Below are 23,673 nucleotides of genomic sequence, written 5' to 3' on the forward strand. Positions count from 1 at the left end.
GCACCCGAACGAAAATTTATACTTGAACCTTGGGTAACGCCGTTACAGTGTGTGTCCAGGGATTTTCTGCTGGTGCCCATAATAATTAAATTCCTTGGGAAAAAGCATAGTGTGGAGGAGACAGTCAGCCCTTGCCTCACCCATCTACTAATTCTTGGGACAAATTGGCCAAAGATTCAGGAATTAGTAAAGAACATGCTTGTGAATGTGTCCTGCAATAGGAAGGCACAGGTTGAACCCAGGACAGCACTAGCTGGGGAGGTGGTGCCAGGGCCATCAAGGTCAGCTCCACATCAGGGGAATACATAGGGTGGAGGGATAGAGCCCTCCCCACCCTTTACAGGGCTTCCCCTTCAGGATTTCCTTCTGGAGCAATTGCACAATGAGACCCTGAGACACACTTTCAATCAAGTGAGAGTAATCGTCTCATCTCATCTCATTATCTAGCCATTTTATCCTGTTCTACAGGGTCACAGGCAAGCTGGAGCCTATCCCAGCTGACTACGGGCGAAAGGCGGGGTACACCCTGGACAAGTCGCCAGATCATCACAGGGCTGACACATAGACACAGACAACCATTCGCACTCACATTCAGACCTATGGTCAATTTAGAGCAGGGGTGTCCAAACTGATCCATAAAGGGCCGTGTGGCTGCAGGTTTTCATTCCAGCCATGCAGCAGCACACCTGACTTGGCTCATTCAATCAACTGAACTGTCTTCACACAGTCAAATACTTGCAGCCACTGTGCCCTTTATGGATCAGTTTGGACACCCCTGATTTAGAGTCACCAGTTAACCTACCCTGCATGTCTTTGGACTGTGGGGGGAAACCGGAGCACCCAGAGGAAACCCACGCGGACAACATTCAAACTCCACACAGAAAGGCCCTCGTCGGCCGCGGGGCTTGAACCCGGACCTTCTTGCTGTGAGGTGACAGCACTAACCACTACACCACCGTGCTGCCCTGAGAGTAATCAATTGTCAGAAAATCCAGCCTAATGTTGCACTCTCCCGCTTGTATTTCTTTGATTGTTAAAGATTATATCAAGTGGTACAGAACACTCAAATTAAAGAAGAGACAATCCAGTTGTTGGTACTGAAGAGCCCAAAAGGAACTTCTGTTCCGTACAGCTCATCAATCACATGGCTGGGCATTTGGCACAGGAAAAAAACACTAAACTGACTCATGGCCCATTCCTATTGGCTGGGCATTCATGGTTATGTTCTCAGATAGTATGCGGCATGTTGTGAATGTCAGCTGGTGAATCCACCAGCCACCCCTAAAGGTCCCCTTCAGAAGAATTAGTATAGACCTTGTTGGGCCATTAAACCTTTCTGCATGAGGCTATCACTGTGTTAGTTTCAGTGGACTACACAACATGATACCAAAGAAGCTGTGCCTCTATGCAACATGTTAGTACAGTGTTGTGGAGGCACTCTTCCTTGTGATTGCCCATGTTGGGGTCCCAAAAGAGATCCTTACTGACCAAGGCACTATGTTCATGTCATGCACACTTCAAAATCTGCATGAATGATTAGGGTTTTCAATCGATTCTTACCAGTGTTTACCATCTGCAGCAGGATGGGCCAGTTAAACAGTTTAATCAAACATTTAAAAACATGATTTGTAAGTTTGTTCATGATCATTCTCAGAAACTATTACTGTATTTTCCGGACTATACATCGCTCTGGAGTTTAAGTCACATCAGCCAAAAAATGCATTATGAAGACGAAAAAAACATATATACATCGCACCGGACTACAAGTCGCACTTTTTTGAAGGGTTATTCTATCCATAGAATCTGTGATTCTATCTGATAAGTGGCGCATGGTTACTGCGCGACTGCATTGTTTATTTAATAAACGAACAGCTGAGCAGTGATAACGCGGCCTTTGCCCTGTAAGTAGCCTAGTCTGATTATTTTAAATATCTACTACTATCTTTAATACTATCACTATCGTTATTACTAATAGCCTATATTATTATTATAACTAATATTAGTAGCCTATTACTGATGCATTAATCAGTTTGCTTTTAGAATATTTTTACCGGTAGGGCTTATTATCGCCCCATGGCTCTTTCATCTTTGTTATTAAAGCTGTAGTCATCATCGAGGAGTGTCATTCTTCATTTTTGTCGAATTTTATTTCATCAAATCAGAGGCCAAGTAGGCTATAGGTATATCATCTCCAAAGACAGGTACGGTAGTAAAAACAACTGTCTAGTGAAAAAAAAACAACAACAACCGCTCGGAGAAAAAAACAGGCAGAAAGTGTGCCTGCCAGTTAACGTCATATCAGATAAAAACATTAAACGTTATTCAGACCATTAACAACATCAGAGACGAAGAATAAAGTTCATCTTGCAAGGAGAGTTATTTTTAAAAATGCAAAACAAAATAATTTATAATAGCCCAGAGAAAAACTGGCTGAATATGTACCGTAACATCAAGTTATTCAATAGCCTATAGGCCTAAAATCATTACATCTCATCTCATTATCTCTAGCCGCTTTATCCTTCTACAGGGGTCGCAGGCAAGCTGGAGCCTATCCCAGCTGACTATGGGCGAAAGGCAGGGTACACCCTGGACAAGTCGCCAGGTCATCACAGGGCTGACACATAGACACAGACAACCATTCACACTCACATTCACACCTACGGTCAATTTAGAGTCACCAGTTAACCTAACCTGCATGTCTTTGGACTGTGGGGGAAACCGGAGCACCCGGAGGAAACCCACGCGGACACGGGGAGAACATGCAAACTCCGCACAGAAAGGCCCTCGCCGGCCACGGGGCTCGAACCCAGGACCTTCTTGCTGTGAGGCGACAGCGCTAACCACTACACCACCGTGCCACCTAAAATCATTACATAACTTATTTAAATAACTATAGGCCTATCATTAATAATAAAACACAGGTCATTCAAGTTTATCAAGCTGACGATTTCACTCCAAATCAGCAAATCCATTGAATTCCTCATCCTCGGTGTCGCTTCTGAACAACTCTGCCAACTCCAGCGGCAGACGAAGCGCTGTTTCCTCTTCTTCTGCGTGGCTGTCGTCAGACTCGGCATCAGCTCCAGTTATTCCAGCCTTTTGAAACCCCGACAGGATGGTTTCCGTTGTCACTGAAGCCCATGCTTTGTCAATCCACCCGATGACATCAAAGAAAGTTGCATGGCGCATCCTCCCGGTTGCCGTGAAGCTGTGTTCCCCATCAATCATCCACTCCTCCCACAGTTGTCGCAGAACTGCCTTTAAGCTCCGGTTCACCGAGATGTCCAGTGGCTGGAGCACTTTTGTCAAGCCTCTAGGAATGATGGCAGGGATGGAGTTGAAAGCCTTCAATTTTTCTTTAAACTGTGGTGTGATGTGCGCCCGCATACTGTCCATCACAAGCAGGGCCTTGCGTGTTTTGAAGAACCCATCCGGACGCTTGGCATAGCACTTTGTCAGCCACACGTTCATCATGTCCTGGTCCATCCACCCCTTCTCATTCACGGCCAGGACAACTGAGGGGGGGCATTCGATTTTCGGCATGGTTTTGCGTTTGAAGATGACCATGGGAGGCAACTTCGTTCCGTCTCCACAGCATGCCAGCACCACTGTGAAGTGTGACTTCTCATGACCCGTTGTCACTATGTTCACAGTCTTTACCCCCTTTTCTGCGACACTTCGGCCCATGGGGATGTCAAATGTAAGGGGGACTTCATCCATGTTGATGATATGGTCTGGTGTCACGTTGTGCTCAGCTACTTCATTTGTCAGAAACTCGTGGAAGTTATCGATTTTGACTTGGAAGTCAGCCGGCAGTTTTTGACACACGGTTGTCCGTGCTCAGATAGAGAGGCGGTTACGTTGCATAAAGCGGTAACACCAAGACGGATCCCCTGCAAAGTCCGCTATATCCATTGCCTTGGCAATTACCTGAGCATGGAGCCGTAACTGCACAGTTGACAGGCCTCTCCTGGCAACGCGTTGTTCAAGGACCCATTTGTATACCTCCTCTTCTAAACGTGGCCATCTAGCCTTTAGCCCTCAGTTAGCTTTTTTGTTTTCTTAATTCCCTTCAAATTATCCTCCACTTTTCTCCAGTCCCTAACAAGTTTTTCACTGCATCCAAACTTTCATTCAGCTGCCCTATTACCATTTTCGGCTGCATATTTAATGACTTGCAGCTTGAATTCAGCAGTATATGATTTTCTTTTTGACGGCATATTTCTGTTCAGTCGTTGTTGTTGTAATGCTAATTTGTTTTGTTGTCAGTTGTAACAGTATTTTTTTTCTTTCAGTGGTATTAATAGAGTACACGGCACATACTTGCATGCAAAGCTACATAGCGCCCTCTCACAGTGAAAAAAAAACCATATATGTCGCACCGGAGTATAAGTCGCATGGCCAGCCGAACCATGAAAAAAAGTGCAACTTATAGTCCGAAAAATATGGTAGTTGCAGTTCAAGAGGTCCCACAAGCCTCCATGGGGTTTTCCATCCATCCATTATCTGTAGCTGCTTATCCTGTACAGGGTTGCTGGCAAGCTGGAGCCTATCCCAGCTGATTATGGGTGAGAGGTGGGGTACACCCTGGACAAGTCGCCAGATCATCACAGGGCTGACACATAGAGACAATTTTAACAGTAAAATTAAAAATTCAGTACATTCTTGACCTGAGAGCAAAACTTCAAACCTTAAGTCACTTAACACAAGAAAATTTGTTACAGGAACAATATTAGCAATCCCAGCAGTATAATAGGAATTATATGTATCATAGGCATCTATTATACACAGCAAATTCCTCAGTGTTGAATTAACACTTTCAGAGTTAATTTGTGTCCAATTGGACCTATATAAACACAGTAGGGTGTTAAATCAACACTGGGGATTTTGCTGTGTATGCATAACAGGAAAGCCTGTGAAAACTTGGCTATGGGAGTTTTCACAGGGAGATAAGATACTTGTTTTACTACCCATGTTGATCTCCAAATTACTCACAAGGACTCTTTGAGGCCACATGGTGAGTTGGAGAACTTGATTATGAGGTCAGGTGAATGGATAGAGGCAATGCTCTTAAAATATACCATTTCAAACTTTTGAAACCATGGAGAAAGGAGGTTCCTGTGGTTCCCAAAAAGGAGGAGCTGAGACTGGAGGCAAGTCCAAAAAATGTGGCTCAATTCACCTCAGTCCCCTGTGGAGACCACCTCTCACAACCCCGGAGAGCTCAAGTTACCAGGTTGCAGGAGAAATGTTCCAATGGTTTTTTTTATCCTCTACCCAGTTGCACAAACCTCACAGAGCACCACACAAAGGTGAGGTTGTATGCAGCCACCCATACCAGTTACCTGAAAACAAGAAAAATGTGGTTCAGGATAAACTCAAGGCTATGCTTGACATGGGGGTAATCGAGGAGTCCCAGAATGATTGGAGGAGTCTGGTGGTTTTGATGCCCAAGACCAATGGGCCGGTCCATTTTTTGTGTGGACTTTAGAAAAAAGTCAACAAGTTGTCTAAATTTGCCATATATCCGATTCCTTGCATTGATGAACTGCTTGATCACTTAGGTGCAGCTTGCTTTTATTCAACACTGGATTTAACCAAAGTCCTTTTCCACTCATTTTGGCTGACACCAATATGTCCCCCTTTCATTTTGGTTGTTTGAAGCATCAGTGATGTTTCAACATCTCATGGACAGAATCCTCCGCCCACACAGTGCACATGCATTTATAGTAATGATTTGCAGTGGCATTTACAAGATCTGAGATCCTTGAGACAGGCAGGACTCACAGCAAACCCAGTATGCAATTGGGTGGGTGGAAGTATGGTATCTGGGCTTACAATAAGGCCATGGACAGGTGCATCCTCAAATTGATAAGACTGCAGAGATTGAGGCCTGCCTGAGACCCAAGACCAAAAAGGGGGTGAGGTGGTTCCTTGTCAAAAGTCGAATATCACACAGGGGCTGTTTTTTGATGTTTACAAGAGAAGTCACACAGGATTTGTAAAGAAGTCTATTTCTAAAGTAATGTCTGAATATTTATCTAATTACAACAATACGAATGAATGCCTGACAACATGGAAAGGATTTCTTTTGTAAACATAAGAAAACAGCCCCTGTATGATAATCAATTGCAAGCATTAAATGGTGTGCTGCATCAGAAACTGGAGGAAGAGAAAGGTAAAACAACTAACTATTAATAAAAAAACATGGTGTTGTGACAGAACATATTCGACTAACAGCATTTACCCCTTTGTACAAGGACTGTCCTCCTGTCCAATTTCAGTTTTCCATCCATCCATCCATTATCCGTAACCACTTATCCTGTGCAGGGTCGTGGGCAAGCTGAATCCTATCCCAGCTGACCATGGGCGAGAGGCGGGGTACACCCTGGACAAGTCACCAGATCAATCAGTTTTTTCCATTATAAATATTTATTCATAGCCTTTCTTATTTGAATTGGCTTGAATAAGGATATCAACAAGTCCTTGGTTGGAGAAATGGTCTGATTCAATAATTCATCACATGTCAATAATAAGTTGGGTTAGTTTATCCAGGCACTAGCTGATGAATTCAAATGATCATTTCCTCTTTGTTTTCCAGGAAGCACTCCATTATGTTTTTTTTTTTGTTATAAATTTAAATATTCAGAGTAAATTACAACTTATTAATATTTGGCCTTAGCTCTTCACATTAAATCCAACTCTGTACTACTTTAGAGAAAAATGAAAATCAGATTGAGAATTTCTAATGTTATGCCAGTATAAATCATTAAATGAATGAATAATTTTTGTAATTCTGGGCAATTTGAATGTATAAATTGTTTTATTTAGTTAGAAATTGAGATTACAAAGTAGTTTAATAGTAGTTTAAGATGTTTTAACATGCAGAACTTAAGGGGGACAAAGGCCATGTGGTGGTGTTTTTAAATTAAGACATTTAGTGAAATGCCAATTGTCATACTTACAAGCACATTTACATTTTGCTTCGATGACCATAATTTAATACTTGATCATAATTTAAAACCTTGATCATGATCATTATAATAGCCATATCAGAAACTTGGATCAATGATGAGATGGGAGTAGATTTTGAGCTGAACGGGTATGAATTTAATTATATCAACAGAAAGAACAAAAGAGGAGGGGGAGTGGCAATATATGTTGATAATAGTTTGGAATATAAAATTAATAATAAAATGACGGTAGCTGTTGATGATTGGATGGAGTGTATTACAGTAGAAATATGTTGTGAAAAAATGAAAAATATAATGGTGAGCTGTATATACAGATCTCCTGGATCAAGCATAGAAGTTTTTATAGATTGGATGGAAAGTATGTTTATAAAATCAACACAGAAGGTCATGTACATCTGTAGTGATTTTAACATCGACCTCTTAAATCATAAGAAACATAAAATGACAGAAGAGTTCATTAACTCAATGTTCAGTATGGGACTGTATCCAACTATTACCAGACCAAGCAGGATCACTTCTCACAGCACCACTTTAATAGATAATATATTTACTAATATCCTGGAAAATAATACAGAGAGTGGACTACTATTAACAGACATCAGTGACCACCTACCTGTTTTTAATGTATATTACTGTAATTATAGCAAGAAAAAGGATACTAAAAATTATAAATATATAAGAGTGAAAACTGAAGAAACCATGATTGCACTAAAAAATGACTTAATGATACAGGACTGGAATGTAGTTTATAAAGAAAAAGATGTTGATAAAGCATTTGAGGAATTTTTAATAATATTCAATGAACTATATAATAAAAATTGTCCTATAAAGAAATATAGTAATATACATAAATATACAAATAGTCCGTGGGTCACCAAGGGGCTACAAAATGCCTGCAAAAAGAAAAATATATTATACAGACAATTCTTAAAGCATCGAAATATAGAGGCAGAGGAAAAATATAAAAAATATATAAATAAATTAACTAATATTATGAGGATATGTAAGAAAGACTATTATAATAAATTAGTGGAGAAAAATAAAAACAATATTAAAGGTATATGGACTGTACTAAATGGTATTGTGAGAAATGGATCCAAAACTACAAATTACCCAGAGTACTACACTGAAAATGATAAGACCATAAATAATATGGAGGATGTGGTGAATGGTTTTAACCAATTCTTTGTAAATGTGGGACCAGATTTAGCGGCAAAAATAAAGGAACCCGAGACAACACAATGTGGGGAAATAGAAGATATGGGGGACAGAAATCCAAGTACAATTTTTCTAACTGCAACTGATGAGGAATAAATTATCCAAATTGTAAGAAAATGTAAAAACAAAACCTCTGCAGACTGGAATGATATAGACATGTTAACAGTAAAGACAGTTATTGAGGGAATTGTGAAACCACTCACCCACATCTGCAATTTATCTTTTCAATCAGGTACATTTCCAGACAAAATGAAAATTGCAAAAGTGATACTATTGTTTAAAACTGGAGATAGACACCATTTCACAAACTACAGGCCTGTTTCTTTACTCCCCCAATTCTCCAAAATACTCAAAAAACTTTTTTCAGATAGACTGGACAAATTCATTGAAAAACACAACCTCCTTACAGACAGTCAATATGGATTCAGAACGGACAGATCAACATCGATGGCACTAATGGAACTAATAGAGGAAATCACAGACTGTATAGACAATAAAAAAATAGCAATTGGAGTATTTGTGGACCTAAAAAAAGCATTCGATACCATTGATCACAGTATATTATTAAGTAAACTAGAAAAAGTGTGGTGTTAGGGGAGTTGGGTGGAGATGGCTGTCGAGCTATCTAAGAAACAGGCAACAGTTTGTGCAGATAGGTGACCATAAATCTGATTTCATGAACATTACATGCGGGGTACCACAGGGGTCAATATTAGGTCCGAAATTATTCATATTATATATCAATGACATATGTAGAATTTCACAAGTACTGAAATTTGTTTTGTTTGCAGATGACACCAATATTTTTTGTTCCGGTGAGAATTTGCAGCAGACTTTAGAGACAATCACAACTGAAATAAATAAACTAAAACTATGGTTTGACAAAAATAAATTATCATTAAATCTAAGCAAAACAAAGATCATGTTGTTTGGGAGACACAAAATAGATTATAATGTAGAATTGATAATAGACAATACTAAGATAGAAATGGTACAGGAAATTAAATTTCTTGGTGTGATTTTGGATCATAAAGTCTGCTGGAAACCTCATGTAGGATACGTACGAGCAAAACTGGCAAAGTGCTCGGCAATTCTGTGGAAAACAAAACATATTCTTAATTGCAAATCTTTACATACTCTATATGACTCATTATTTTTGCCATATCTGACTTATTGTGTCGAAGTCTGGGGAAACACCTACAAAACCACTCTGCAGCCGATATGTACAATACAGAAAAGAGCAATAAAGACAATAAACAAAACAGGATACAGAGATCACACAAACTCACTATTCATAAAATCACACATGTTGAAATTTATGGATCTGGTCAAATTCAGAACAGCACAAATAATGTACAAAGCGAGAAATAATCTATTGCCAAAAAATATACAAGGAATGTTTAGTGAGAGAGAGGGGGGATATAATCTAAGGGGAGACCTAAATTTTAAAAAACCAAAGGTTCGAACAAATATGAAAAACGTGCGTATCGAGCTGTGGGGTGACTTTATGGAACAGACTGGAGACAGAAATAAAACAAAGTGCAAATATAAGTCTGTTTAAAAAAAGGTACAAAAAATATTTTTAAACAAGTATATAGAAGAGGAAGTATGTCAGCGGAGGATGATGAGGGATAAATAGAATAGGGTTGATTGTTATATTAGAACTAACTTAGTATATGGTATATATGGTATATATTTATTTATGGGGATAGTTTATATCTTCATATTTACAGGGATAGGTATGTAGTAGATATTTATTTTTGTAATTATATATTTATATAGATATTTATGAAGTGTATATATGGTATATATATATATATATATATATATATATATATATATATATATATATATATATTTGTAATTATATATTTATATAGATATTTATGAAGTGTATATATGGTATGTAGTATATATTTATTTTTGTAATTAAATATTTATATAGATATTTATGAAGTGTATATATATGGTATGTAGTAGATATTTATTTTTGTAATTATATATTTCTATAGATATTCATGAAGTGTATATATGGTATATATTTTTATAGTTGTATTAAAGTGCCATTCCACCATGGGATGTATTCTTTGGCATAAAATACAATATATTTTATGACAACATGACTAGACAGAGAAATCTTTTAGCTTCAAAATGATATATCAAACATAATTTTTTGACAACGACAAGTATATTAATTTTGCGACCAAAGTCACCTACCCTTTTAATTTCCGCGCGTTAGTGAAACGTGATGTCATCAGCAGGTTCCCCTTCTTGTGTACCACGTGTCGGTCTATTTTTAGACCAGGAAACCCCCAAAGCGAGAGAGTCATTTCTCCTCGTATATGGGGGCCAAAAAAATTGCGAAAAATTTTGAGTTAATCTTTCAGTTAGCTAGATTTATTGGTATTAGCTAGATTTATTGGTATTATTTTTATCGCGTTCTATCCGCCATTGCTGATAATATGTGCCACGTCACACATCACGTGGTACACAAGAAGGGGAACCTGCCGATGACATCACGCGTGGAAATTAAAAGGGTAGGTGACTTTGGTCGCAAAATTAATATACTTGTCGTTGTCAAAAAATTATGTTTGATATATCATTTTGAAGCTAAAAGATTTCTCTATCTAGTGATACCATTTATATATGTTGTCAAAATATATTGTATTTTATGCCAAAGAATACATCCAATGGTGGAATGGCACTTTAATGTAGTTTGGATTTCGGGGTAGTTAAAAATGGGTGGGAAATTAAAAAAGTATTGTACTTCTTCCCACTCCTTTTTCGAACAATGTGCGGTGTATTGTAATGTCTTAGCTCTTTATGTTATTTTATTTATTTTTTTGTCACTTTCTCATTTTCTTTCTTTTGTATGTACAAATAGCTACATAAATTTTTTTATACATGTTCGAAATAAAAATAAATTAATTCATTCAATTCATTCATTCATTATGGTAATGCTGAAACTAAATGCCACTCCTGGTATGAGCATGAACATGTAACAGACGATTAAGAATTTCAACAGATTGTTGAGTTTAGAGCAAAAATTAAGCAAATAACTTAACTTTATTTATTCACTAGCAGGTTACCTGGTGTTTCCCAGCTTTTCCAAAATTCTGGGTTGCCTCCAGACTTCCATGTCAAATTTGGTGAAGATCTGTCGAGAAATGGTGATGTTAACCCAAGACAAACAAAAATCCAAACATCCACCATCCAGGGGCCCACCGGGGACCCCAAATATAGAATTTCTGAGTTCTGCCAAATTGTGACCATCTCCTGTAACTTCTTGCCAAATTTGGTGAAAATCCGTCGAGAAATGGCAACGTTAGCTCAAGACAAATAAACAAACACACTTTGCCGTTTATTATATAGATATAGAACCTTTCATAGTAAAATTAAATAAACACCATGCCTATTAAAATAGAAAACAACAAATAAAAACATAATAAAAAGAGAAAATGTAAAATAGAAAGAAAATGGAATTTAAAAAAAACAGGAACAGTTAAAAGGTTAAAATTCAATTTAAATGTTTCAAAAATCTAAATCAGTAGACTGTACATAATTATAATTATATTGACAAAAACATGAATTTGTTTGAATCTTTTTAATCAAGTTGGACACATTTTATTTTTCTTGGTACAATTTTTAACATCATTTCCCTGTCTGTGAACAAACCTGGAAATGTTGTATTCTCAGATGTGTACTCTTCTCTGAGGCGTAAACCTTTCCACTACTTTTTTTTTTGTCTCTAGAGGTAATCTGGTACAGATGTTTACACACCTACAATGTACTGAACACTGCAGTTCCAAAAACCCAAGCTGTTTACCCAAGGTTGATTGCCTTGCCCAGCATGCCAGCCATTTCTCACTCTAGTCAAGGTTTCACTGGGACAGTGCTTGCTCTCCCTGTAGTGACTTGATTGTGGATGCTTAGTGGAACTGGTTTACCTGATCTGTCTGTTCCCTCTTGTGAGCACTGCCAGTGTGTAATTGGTCCATCTGCTCCATGTGTTTGAGGAATTGGTTCACCTGGCAGGAGGTGCCGAGTAAGTTTTGTTCACACTCAGCTGGGCTTTAATGACTGACAGTAATAGGAACTGCTTGAGACACTGCTTCATTCAGTCATTCCCTATGCAATCACTTTGCATGTTGTGGTGTGTCTGCTGTTACCAAAAAGATGCAATGTTTCTTATTGAGTCTATAAAGCATTTCAGATGTGGTAGGTTAAAGTGCTAGTCTATGAAAATGACATCACCCCTGGAAATTATACCTTATAAAACTAGGCATGTTAAATAGTTTACTGTCTAAATTGTATTTTAATACCAGACTGGAAACATGTTATATTTTAGTCTGGCTAACGTGACAAAGCTCTACGAGCTATTAGTCTGGCCAAGATATTAAGCCCAACCGTTTCCCAGAGCCCGTGGTTGACCCGCCTCCCTGAAATGCCTCAGTTTGCTACTGGTCGAAGCCAGAAAAGGCTGTGACGAAGCTTAAACCAATCACATCACCCTTTCCTCTGACGTATGTGACGCGACGGGGCTAACTGGTAGATTAAACTCTTACCGAAGCCGATCGGGAGCAAGGCGAAAATGTCCTTCTTTTCAATAAATACCTCCAGGGCTGCTCTTTGCTCCATTTTCAATGAGAACTTCCCGTTGAATGCTTTCAATACAGCATCTATGCGTAATAGATGCGGAAGCGTGAATGAAGCACTTCCGGCATAGATTCTGTAAACAATCTATGGCTTCCGGTCGCAGTTCTACTATGTCAGTGCCTTGAACACACCTCTACCCAGGGCCGTTGGAGATGCTCAAAGTTTATTGGTTCCCGATTTTTCGGGAGCTTGGAAGAGCTGTAGATAGCTTGCCTGGCCAGACTAAGCTCGCAACAGGCCCTCGTGTTGCGTCACGCTTAGGATGGGCGGGCCCAGGCTAGTTATATTTAGCCTGTAATGTTTGGCTCTTTGAGTCCGCCATTACACGAATGCGTTCCTGGTAAGTTATTGTTAATTCAAAGGAAGTGACGTCATATGTGCAACACTTGAAAGTTCACGGCATTTCTGCCTTCATCTGTTTTGCAAAGTGAACCATGTTTTTATCCATTTTTTTATTCCAAAACAAAACTAAAACCAAAGCATGCCTCCTAAGAGGTGCGTCATTCAAGGCTGTTCAAATGTAACCGATAAAAAAAACAGAATTTCAATCCATTATAGCCCAAAGTCGGCAAGACACTTATAGAATGAATGGGGTTGATTTGCACAGACAAAGAGAGGTAACTTCAAGCCGACAGGATGGTTTGGTATCTGCTCTACACATTTTGAGCAACGTCTGGTATGCAGAGCAGGTCCTACGATCTGAAAACAAAAGTCAGAAGCACCATCCCAAAGAGTTCACCACACAGTGTGAAGCTTGTGTTAAGCACTTTCACTTTCAGCGGTGGGGCCAGCAGAAGCGGGTGATGCATTGCATCATATGCATTGTGTGCAGCGAACACAGAAGCCAGGAATTTGTTAGGGTCATGGTTCAAATTACGTGGAAGCTGAGCTCCCAAAGAGTGAGGACTGGCTCCCATGAAAGCAGTAAAATCATATTTGTGGGGGTCTCTAAAATGCAGCATCATTATATTTTAATCACAAATAACAAGAAGAATAAACACTTTCCAAAGGGTGGAATGGTGGTGTAGTGGTTAGCCCTGTCGCCTCATAGCAAGAAAGTCCTGGGTTCGAGCCCAGCAGCCAACAGGGGCCTTTCTGTGTGGAGTGGTTATGGATAATGGATAGAAGTTTTCCAAAAGAATGCATTACAGCTTGGTGCATACATTTTTCTTCAATATGCTGAGTAATATTTACATAGACAAATAGCCTTAAATAATAAGAAGAATAAATGCTTTCCCAAAAGGTGGCATGGTGGTGTAGTGGTTAGCACTGTCGCCTCACAGCAAGAAGGTCCTGGGTTTGAGCCCAGTGACTGACAGGGGTCTTTCTGTGTGGAGCTTGCATGTTGTCTATGTGGGTTTGCTCCGGTTTCCCCCAAAGACCTGCAGGTTAGGCTAATTGGTGACTCTAATGCCGCTTTTCCACTACAAACGCGGCTGAGCCGTGCCGTGCCGAGTCGAGCTGAGTCGAGCTGAGCGGGGCTGTTGGAGTTGCATTTCGACTACAACCGCGCTGAACCGTGCTGGCTGGAAGTGGGTGGACACATTGGGTGGAGTTAGCGAAAGTGGGTGGACGTCAGGTGATGTCGTTAAGCAGCGCAAACAGTGACATCAGTGACAGTGGCGGAACAAGTCAGAGCCGGGCCGGGGGCGGGGCAAATGACCGGGCCCTTTATTAAAGCTTATCATAACATCATTTTAGGCTACAAAATGTCCGCAACTGCGGTGTTTACCAATTTCAACACTACCGGGTGCAACTATGTTATTTAGTACATCAAGTCCTTCAAACGAACATGTAACTCAGAAACAAAAAACATTAGGATATTGTACATGGCTCATAATAAAACATCAATAGCCTATACTGCGCACATTATTTGAAGGGCATACGAATGAGCGCTCAGAGGTTGCAACGGTGACAGGAAGAGTCAGAAATAAAAGGAGGGCGGTGCAAACCTCACTGAATGCACTGTGTTTACCAATTTCAACACTCCGGGGTGCAACTATGTTATTTTGTACATTAAGTCCTTCAAACGAACATGTAACTCAGAAACAAAAAAACATTAGGCGACATACTGTACATGGCTCATAATAAAACATCAATAGCCTACTGCGCGCATTATTTGAAGGGCATACGGCGAGCCTTGCGCTCCGCGAACTCGTCCACGATGCTCTGTATGTCACTGATTCAGTGAGCTTTTAAGCAGTAGTCTCACGACCCGAATAGTAAACAATAAACATGGAGGACATGGAGTCGTTAGTGTTGCTGGTCTTGGTGCTGTGGCTTGTTGTCACCGACAACGCCAACAGATACTGGCAAGAGCGTATAGATGAGGCGAGGCGCATAAGGCTTCAGAAATTCTTGTAATTCATAATTATTCTCCTTCCGGGTTTGCGGTGTTTACAGATCCCAGCGCGCTCGCGGGGCGTGTGTGGGCATGTGAGGACACTCCTCCTCACCAATCAGTGCACAGGGGAGTGTCTGCTCACGCCCCCAACCTCAGTCGGCACGGTTTGGCTCGCTTCAGCCCCACTCCAAAACGGTGCGAGTTTTAGGGGCTAAGCAGGGCTGAAACGAGCTGAGTCGTGCTGGTTTTTGGTAGTCGAAACGCGAGCTGTGTCGGGCTGAAGTGAGCTGAAGCGAGCTGAAGTGAGCTGAAAAAGGGTAGTGGAAAAGGGCCATAAATTGACTGAGTGTGAATAGTTGTTTGTCTCTATGTGTCAGCCCTGCAATGACCTGGCAACTTGTCCAGGGTGTACCCCGCTTCTTGCCTATAGGCTCCAGCCTACCCGTGACCCTGCACAGGATAAGCGGTTACGAATAATGGATGGAAGTTTTCCAAAAGAACACATTGCAGCTTGGTGCATACTCTTGTGAATGCAGCACCACTATGCACACAAACTATCCTTTTAAGAGCTCGAGAATGTTAACAGACACACGCGTTAACACGTTCTTCCTTTCAGAAGAACAACAACTTGACCTTGGTTTCATTCGTTGGTTAAGTTTAAGAAAAAGATCACAACCACAGCCTGCTGAAAACAGACCACTTTGGTCTATTTTGTCTGTGTGTGATGGTAAGAGAATGGCTTTTACTTTCTACTAGTAGAATGCATTCTCCCTCTGTTTAAAATGCAGGCTATAGGAAAATAGCAAACACAATATGTTTTAAAAAATAAAAATAAATAAGACTACTCCATGTGTATGCAAGTATAGTCTAATGAACCACGTAGCCTCTCATTCACAGAATTTATTTATTTATTTATTTATTTAAATTCATAATTCGAACCCTGATTAGGGTTAACCTCCAAAACTAAGTTGCTCATAAAACTACAACCTTTTCTGGTTCTAACAGTACCAATTAGGACCATGTAGACCATTTCTGTGTTGTACTACAACATTAGGTAGAGGTGTGTGTGTGTGTGTGTGTGTGTGTGTGTGTGTGTGTGTGTGTGAGGGGGGTCAGCGCGCAATTACCATTATTGACTTTTGCTAAAATCACTATCTCTGCAACCATAAAATATTTTTACAACTCCACTCTCTCATTCAAGTACTTTTGCAACTCTCACCCTAGACTTTACAAGACAGCCATTGTCATCAAGTACACCTCTTTCCTCTAATTTACAGCACTGCCCAAGTCTGAAATCAGATAAGAAAACTCTGTGGTCCAAAATTAAAAGGCTGGAACGTAAAGTAAAAGAAAAGGAAACAAATACAAGTCAATCAGAGCAATTGGGTGAATACATTTAAAACTATGGTCAATTGTCCAATAACTGTTTCAGCAGGTACATATATGGTACAGGTTTTATTTCTTTATTTGTGGTATTTTTTTTTCCTTTATTTAATCTGACTTCAAATCCATTGCATGGATCTGTGTGCCTAAAAGAGCACTCAATGTTCCCTACTATAGGCACATAAAATAAAAGTATTAAAGTTATAAAATAATATAATTATGACACTTGTGTACCATCCCCTTGTAGCTTTTGTCATCTTTTTCAAAAGAATCAGTATCAAGAACACATGCCGTTGCAGAGAATATTATAGAGCCAGTGTGGACACAAAAGAAGGCAGTGGCGAATATGATGTCACACATGCAGTACCGCTGACCTGTAAATCGCTGTGATCTAACAATGGCGGACAAGCTTTTAGTGATTTTTGGAACACAATTCAGATGCAAAAAAATTTTTTTGAACCAATTTTTTTTTTTTTTTAGTGTCAGAAGTATAAAGTATAAAGTCAGAACTTTATAACCTATTTGAGCACATCACACATAGAAAACCCAGGATTTTATGATGTCATTTTTGTAAGACTAGCACTTTAAGCAAGCTTAAGTCCAACATCTGCTAAGGCAATACAGAGGGCTGCAAAAGTAGGTATACAGTAAGGATTATTCCAGTATTACCAGTATTATAATAGTGGTGCTAGGTTTCATTTAATACTAACATTTTGTGCAAACATTTTGCTTTTCATTACTGTATACCTACTTTTGCAGCCCCTGTATTGATTCACTAACTCACAGGCCGTAACAAGGGCTAGAACTCCAGTGAAATTTTCTAACACAGCACGGGTGTGTCCACTCAATAAATAGAAACTGTCACTGGCTTGCAGGCAAAGTCAGTAACATACTTTTTCTTAAATGCAGCTCTTCATATAATCCCCTAACCTCAGCAAAGTTCAGTCCTGAGTTTCCTTATTAGTACAGCAGAGATGTTAAAAAGGAGAAGACAAACCACTCAAAAAATCCTCAGTAGAAATCTATTGAAAAAGACCGTAATGCCAAAGATGGCAGTCGTATGCACATATCCTGCCCCTGTCCCCACAAAGCCAATCATCTACTTTATAATGGCTGAACCAGGAAACATTAAACCATTTGTGTTGTTGCACTGACACAAGCACACAGTTGTGCATTCATAGTAGTAGTAATATAGAAACCTTGTAGCATCCTTAATTGACTAATTCTAATACATTATTGTACCTATAGTAACCGCTCATATATAGCGTCTTGTTCAGTGGATGCGCCACAATCTAAGTACAATAATAAACAGATGTTTTTTTAACAAAGAAATACATAGAATGTGATGAAGCTTTTTGTTAGGAGACATTGTGAAACGTTTAAACATCAGTGAAGTTAATACTCAACTGCATCTTAACCACAAGCACTTTGCTGTATGTGCTGCAGAGCTTGAGAACAGCACCCCCCTCACCTCCGGTTGGGTCATGGATCAGTGGCGCAAGGAACAGGAGGGTGCTAATTCCACCTTGGACAATTACACTCCTGAACCCTCCACTAAACCTGCTGGGCATTCCCTCCCATGCCCTGCCTGGGTCAGGCTGAACCATCTTCACACCAGTTGGGGGAAAACTCAGGCCTTCCTCCACACTATTGGCACGGCAGCTTCTGAGAACTGCTCCTGTGGTGCCCCCCAAACTGTGAGCCACCTACTTGAACCCTGTCCTGTCTTCAGTGCACCCAACAGAATCCTGGGGCTAAAGACTCTTGATGGTCCCACTGTCAACTGGCTCTCTCACCCTGACCTCCCACTGTGACTCCTGGTCGGTTCATACGAACGACGATGATGAAACATTTATGGAAGGAGTCTCAAAATGTCAGTGCCTTGTAACAATTAGCAAACACAGAATGGTATGAAGAAGCAAGGCCGAGACTGATTTCTTTATAGCCCAGGACTGATTTCTTTATATCCCAGACTGTAGATTCACACAGCCTACCAGTAACAGTAATGTCATGTGATTAAACAGCATGAAATGCCCCCTAGATCTGATCGCCATTTGGGATGATACTGTTCAGACCACTTCTTAACATGTCATCAACTGGTACACAGCAAATATAATCACAACTGGGTTTAAAAAAGATGGATTATTATACCTAAAATGCCTTCAGGGGAGAAACTTAACTCAAGTCCACTTAAAATACAAACTGCACAACAGGACAGATGCCAAAACTGTAAGTTTAGTATTTTTTTCTTCTTGTTGTTGAATGAGAGGGTTGCAAGTTTTCTGTTTACCAGGTTTGGTATTTGAATGAAACACGATATGAAGCCAGTAGAGAATTACATTCTTGAAACAAAAGAAAAAATATATGACTCACATATGCAGCTGCTGATCTGTCTAAGTGTGTGTGTACTATTATAATTATATAAAGCATTGTTCAACCCTAAAAGTTTCAAGCTGTCACAGAAGAAATGAGATCCAATCAAAATGCATTCAAGACAGCAAGATTGGATAAAAAAAAATTCAGATACACTGTAAAATTTGACAAGTTCATCTTACTTAAAGAAATTCAGGAAACTGGTTGACTTGAAATAGTTAAGAAAATATAACCATTACCTTCAAGTTATGTTTACTTCATGACTATTCAAGTTTACTTAAAGCAAATAGTTGTGTTCACTCAATTGAGTTGAGTTGTTCCTACTTTAAGTAACTATAACATTCAAGTTAAATAAAAAGCATAAAGTAAATTTAAGTTTACTTTAAATAGCACGTACACATAAATGGCCATTTCTAAGTGTTACCGATTTGTATAACCCAAGTTAATGTGACTTAACAAGAGAGTCCTGCTTTCCTAATAGAATTCAGGAAACCGATTGCCTTAGAAAAGTAAAGTAAGCACAACAAAGAATTCTTAGTCAGAAGTACTTTTTTTATTTTAACAAAACAAAGTTCAGTTTGTTGTAGACTTTTCAGCATTTAAGAAGCAACACACATCTATTGCAAAAGTGCATTTTTCAAACTCTGGAGTTTTGGCCTCAAGTCACCTACTCCCAGGTTCAACATGACCCTTTGAATGAAGTCAAAGGTGTGCTTTTTATTTATTTATTTATTTATTTATTTATTGGGGGGGGGATCCCCAAATGAAGGTTATAAATTAGTCCAAAAGTCAAGAAAACAGCTTGACCGTGGGATTTCCGTTTCCGTTTGAGAGAACGCTGTGCTCATTCTGGCTGCCACTTCTCACCTGAACTTCTTATTTTATTTTATTTACCCTTTTGTTTTTCTTTTTTGTGTTTGTGTAGTTTGATTATTTTTTTTGTTTGAGTGCTCTGTCCGTGGGGGACAGCACGGTGGTGTAGTGGTTAGCACCGTCGGCTCACAGCAAGAAGGTACTGGGTTCGAGCCCAGTGGCCGACGGAGGTCTTTCTGTGTGGAGTCTGTGTGGGTTTGCTCCAGTTTCCCCCACAGTCCAAAGACATGCAGGTTAGGCTAATTGGTGGCTCTAAATTGACCGTAGGTGTGAATGTGAGTGTGAATGGTTGTTTGTCTCTGTGTGTCAGCCCTGCAATGACCTGGCAACTAGTCCAGGGTGTACCCCGCCTCTCACCCATAGTCAGCTGGGATAGGCTCCAGCTTGCCTGCGACCCTGCACAGGATAAGCAGCTACAGATAGTGGATGGATGGATGTTTTGTCTGCCGGTTGTGGTGTAGCTCCAGACCCAGTTTTGGGCATCAATTACCCCAGGTCTCAGTTTGCCATGGGTGATGCCTGTGCTCCTGGCTGTAGACTGCAGTGAGCTCATTGCTCTTTTAACATCGGGGTTGTCCAGCGCTCTGTGCAGCGGTGCTTTTGTGCTTGGCGCAGTGTTCAGAGCGATGTTGCTCAGTGGCATCATGATGGCTGTGCAGGTGGTTTGGGACATACCAAACATGCCAGCGCTCTGCATGGCAGTGCTTCTGTGCTTGCTTTGTGGATCCATGGCGCGGTATCCCGAGCAATGTTGCCCGGCGGTGTCGCGGCGGCTATGCAGGCGATATGGGACTTATTTTCGTGCACCTTTTGGTGGGACTGTGGCTGCTACACCATTGGAATGACATCCTGACCTTCTTTTGGTGGACTCCCCCCCCCATAATTGAAACGCAACCTTGGGTATGAGAAAGGTGCTATACAAATTGAACTGTTTTTTAATTATTATTATTATTATTATTATTATTATTATTATTATGTGGGTGCAATTATGGCCCTTTTCCACTACCCTTTTTCAGCTGACTTCAGCTCGCTTCAGCTCACTTCAGCCCGACACGGCTCGCGTTTCGACTACCAAAGAACAGCACGACTCGGCTCGCTTCAGCCCTGCTTAGCCCCTAAAACTCGCACCGTTTTGGAGTGGGGCTGAAGCGAGCCAAAGCGAGCCGAGTGAGGCTGGGGGCGTGAGCAGACACTCCCCTGTGCACTGATTGGTGAGGAGGAGTGTCCTCACATGCCCACACATGCCCCGCGAGCACGCTGGGATCTGTAAACACCGTAAACCCGGAAGAAGAAGAATTACGAATTACGAGAATTTCTGAAGCCTTATGCGCCTCGCCTCATCTATACGCTCTTGCCAGTATCTGTTGGCGTTGTCGGTGACAACAAGCCACAGCACCAAGACCAGCAACACTAACGACTCCATGTTTATTGTTTACTATCCGGGTCGTGAGACTACCACTTAAAAGATCACTGATGTCACTGTTTGCGCTGCTTAACGACATCACGTGACGTCCACCCACTTTTGCTAACGCCACCCAATGTGTCCACCCACTTCCAGCCAGCACGGTTCAGCGCGGTTGTAGTCGAAATGCAACTCCAACAGCCCCGCTCAGCTCGACTCAGCCCAACTCAGCACGGCACGGCTCAGCCCGACTCAGCCGCGTTTGTAGTGGAAAAGCGGCATTAGTAATTAAGTGATCAATCTCATTAAATCAGTCTCATTAAATAATTAAATCACTCATTGAATCAGTCTCATTAATTAATACCATAAATTTTGGTGCTTAATAATACATTACCAAACAGCTAAATTATGGTATATTCCAAATTATTCTGATCACTTACCGTATTACATAACTCATATGCACCTTGGAATTCTTTGAGGTTGGGTACTTCAAAAATATCAGAACAACAAATAAACACACACAATTTCAATAATTAATTTAATTTATTATAACAAAGATAAAAATGAATAATAGCAGTTGGAATCATTATATACAAATATGATATATACTTGAGCATGTGTGCGTGCGTGTCTGTGTGTGTGTGTGTGTGTGTAGGCCTCATAGTAAACAAAAGGTTAGCCTAGCTTGCTAACGAGACAAATGAATTAGCCGTGTGGCTAGCTAAGATGTGTTTGTGTGTGTGGAAACAAAAGAATTAGCTCTGGTAGCTAACTCCACGTGGTGGAGGCCTTGTGGTCCCTTGAGATAATACAATTAGCCCTGGATGCTAATGAGACAAAAGAATTAGCCGTAGGCTAATTTCACTAGCTTATAGCATTACTAAATCCCCTGAAATCTTGATGAGGTCAAAATATGTGTAAGAATGAAATTAAGAGTGTTAGGAAGGAATAGAAGAAAGCATGCAACAGCCTATCTATTAAAACAACTGAGAGGTCAAAACAAAATAGAACCATCAATTCAACACCGAGTGTCTACAGTGTACACAATTAAACCGTTCCGGAGTTTAAATTCACACTACTTCAATAAAGCTAATTCCTAAGACTAGGTTTTGCCCAAATACCAGTCTTACTTCAGTATCTCGTCTCTACGCGAGATTATGAGAAGATGTTCCACGACTTTTGGAGTTTCACCGTTGTGGAGCATGTGAGTCGCTTCCGTGGAAGGCAGAGGATTTCTTGGTCCGGCGCGTGGTCGCTCGTGATGAAAAGAAATTCTCTGATCAGACAATGTGCACAGCTTTTTAATTAGAAGGATCCGGTCGCTTCTAAACTTTAAATAAACTGTTCCAGGCTGCAGTTCGTAACATTACTATAATAGACAAACAAAACTGGCTGTAGCTCAACCGAGAGAGAGATAGCACGATTTAAGTGGTTCTACCATGGCCAAGGGTAAACAAAAAAACCGTGTTGAATCGTATTCTCGGGAGAAAGACGTCTTTTCTTGGGTTTTCTGGTGCGGGGTATCTCTTTGTGTCCAGATGACTTGACATCCAAGACAAGAGAGAGAGAGACAGAAGTGTTGTTCTGTTACTTATGCCTTCAGGGAGGAAGTGACGTAGGAAATCCCGCCCAGGCGTGACGTACTGTAGGTCAACGCAGAAGTTGGCTGATGGGAAATGTAGTTTCTTAAAGGGACTGTGTTGTCCCTATTATTATTATTATTATTATTCCAAGGTGATCCATCCTGGTCTCTTTTCACATGCAAAGTTGCAAAACTTACGTGTCTACTGCATTAATGTTATCTGTCTTCAGCTTGTCTTCAAGCTGCAAAAAAGAGAAAAAGTCTCAAATGTGGATTCAAAGCCATGTATTTTTAAAAAAAATGCAAAAAACAACTATTTTCAGTGCTCACATGAGGTAATGGGAAGTAACATTGGCTAAATTAATGGTTTTCTTCAACAACTAACCTAAAATAAAGTTTACGGTAATCTAAGAACCCCTACAGTGAGTCCATATAAAGTAACTCGGAATTCACAAAAATCGACTAACATTATTTCAGGTACTGACCGGCCACAAGAGAAAAAATTCTGGCGCCACCTAGCAGCCTGAACAACACACCTACACAAGTGGCATGGAAAACATGCACCACCAAGCCATATATTTTGTTTTTTTAAATATATGCACACTCAATTACCACTTCAAGTTAGCTGAATAAAAATGTATGTATATATCTGCTGTTATTCTGTGGCATCAGCTAACTTAGCTAGCATTAGTTAATATTTGCATTAGCCAGACATGTAATTACACATGAAGTTATTGTGTAATTAATTTAATTATACAGAAATTATTGCTGTTAATAAAAAATATGACCTGCGAAAAAGCAGCTGTGAGTAATGAAACCCTAGCTAACAAATGTGAATAAGCATTTCAGTTGGTTAGGGTGACCAGAT

Source organism: Neoarius graeffei, chromosome 12 (genome assembly GCF_027579695.1).
Source record: "Neoarius graeffei isolate fNeoGra1 chromosome 12, fNeoGra1.pri, whole genome shotgun sequence".
Classification (NCBI taxonomy): domain Eukaryota; kingdom Metazoa; phylum Chordata; class Actinopteri; order Siluriformes; family Ariidae; genus Neoarius; species Neoarius graeffei.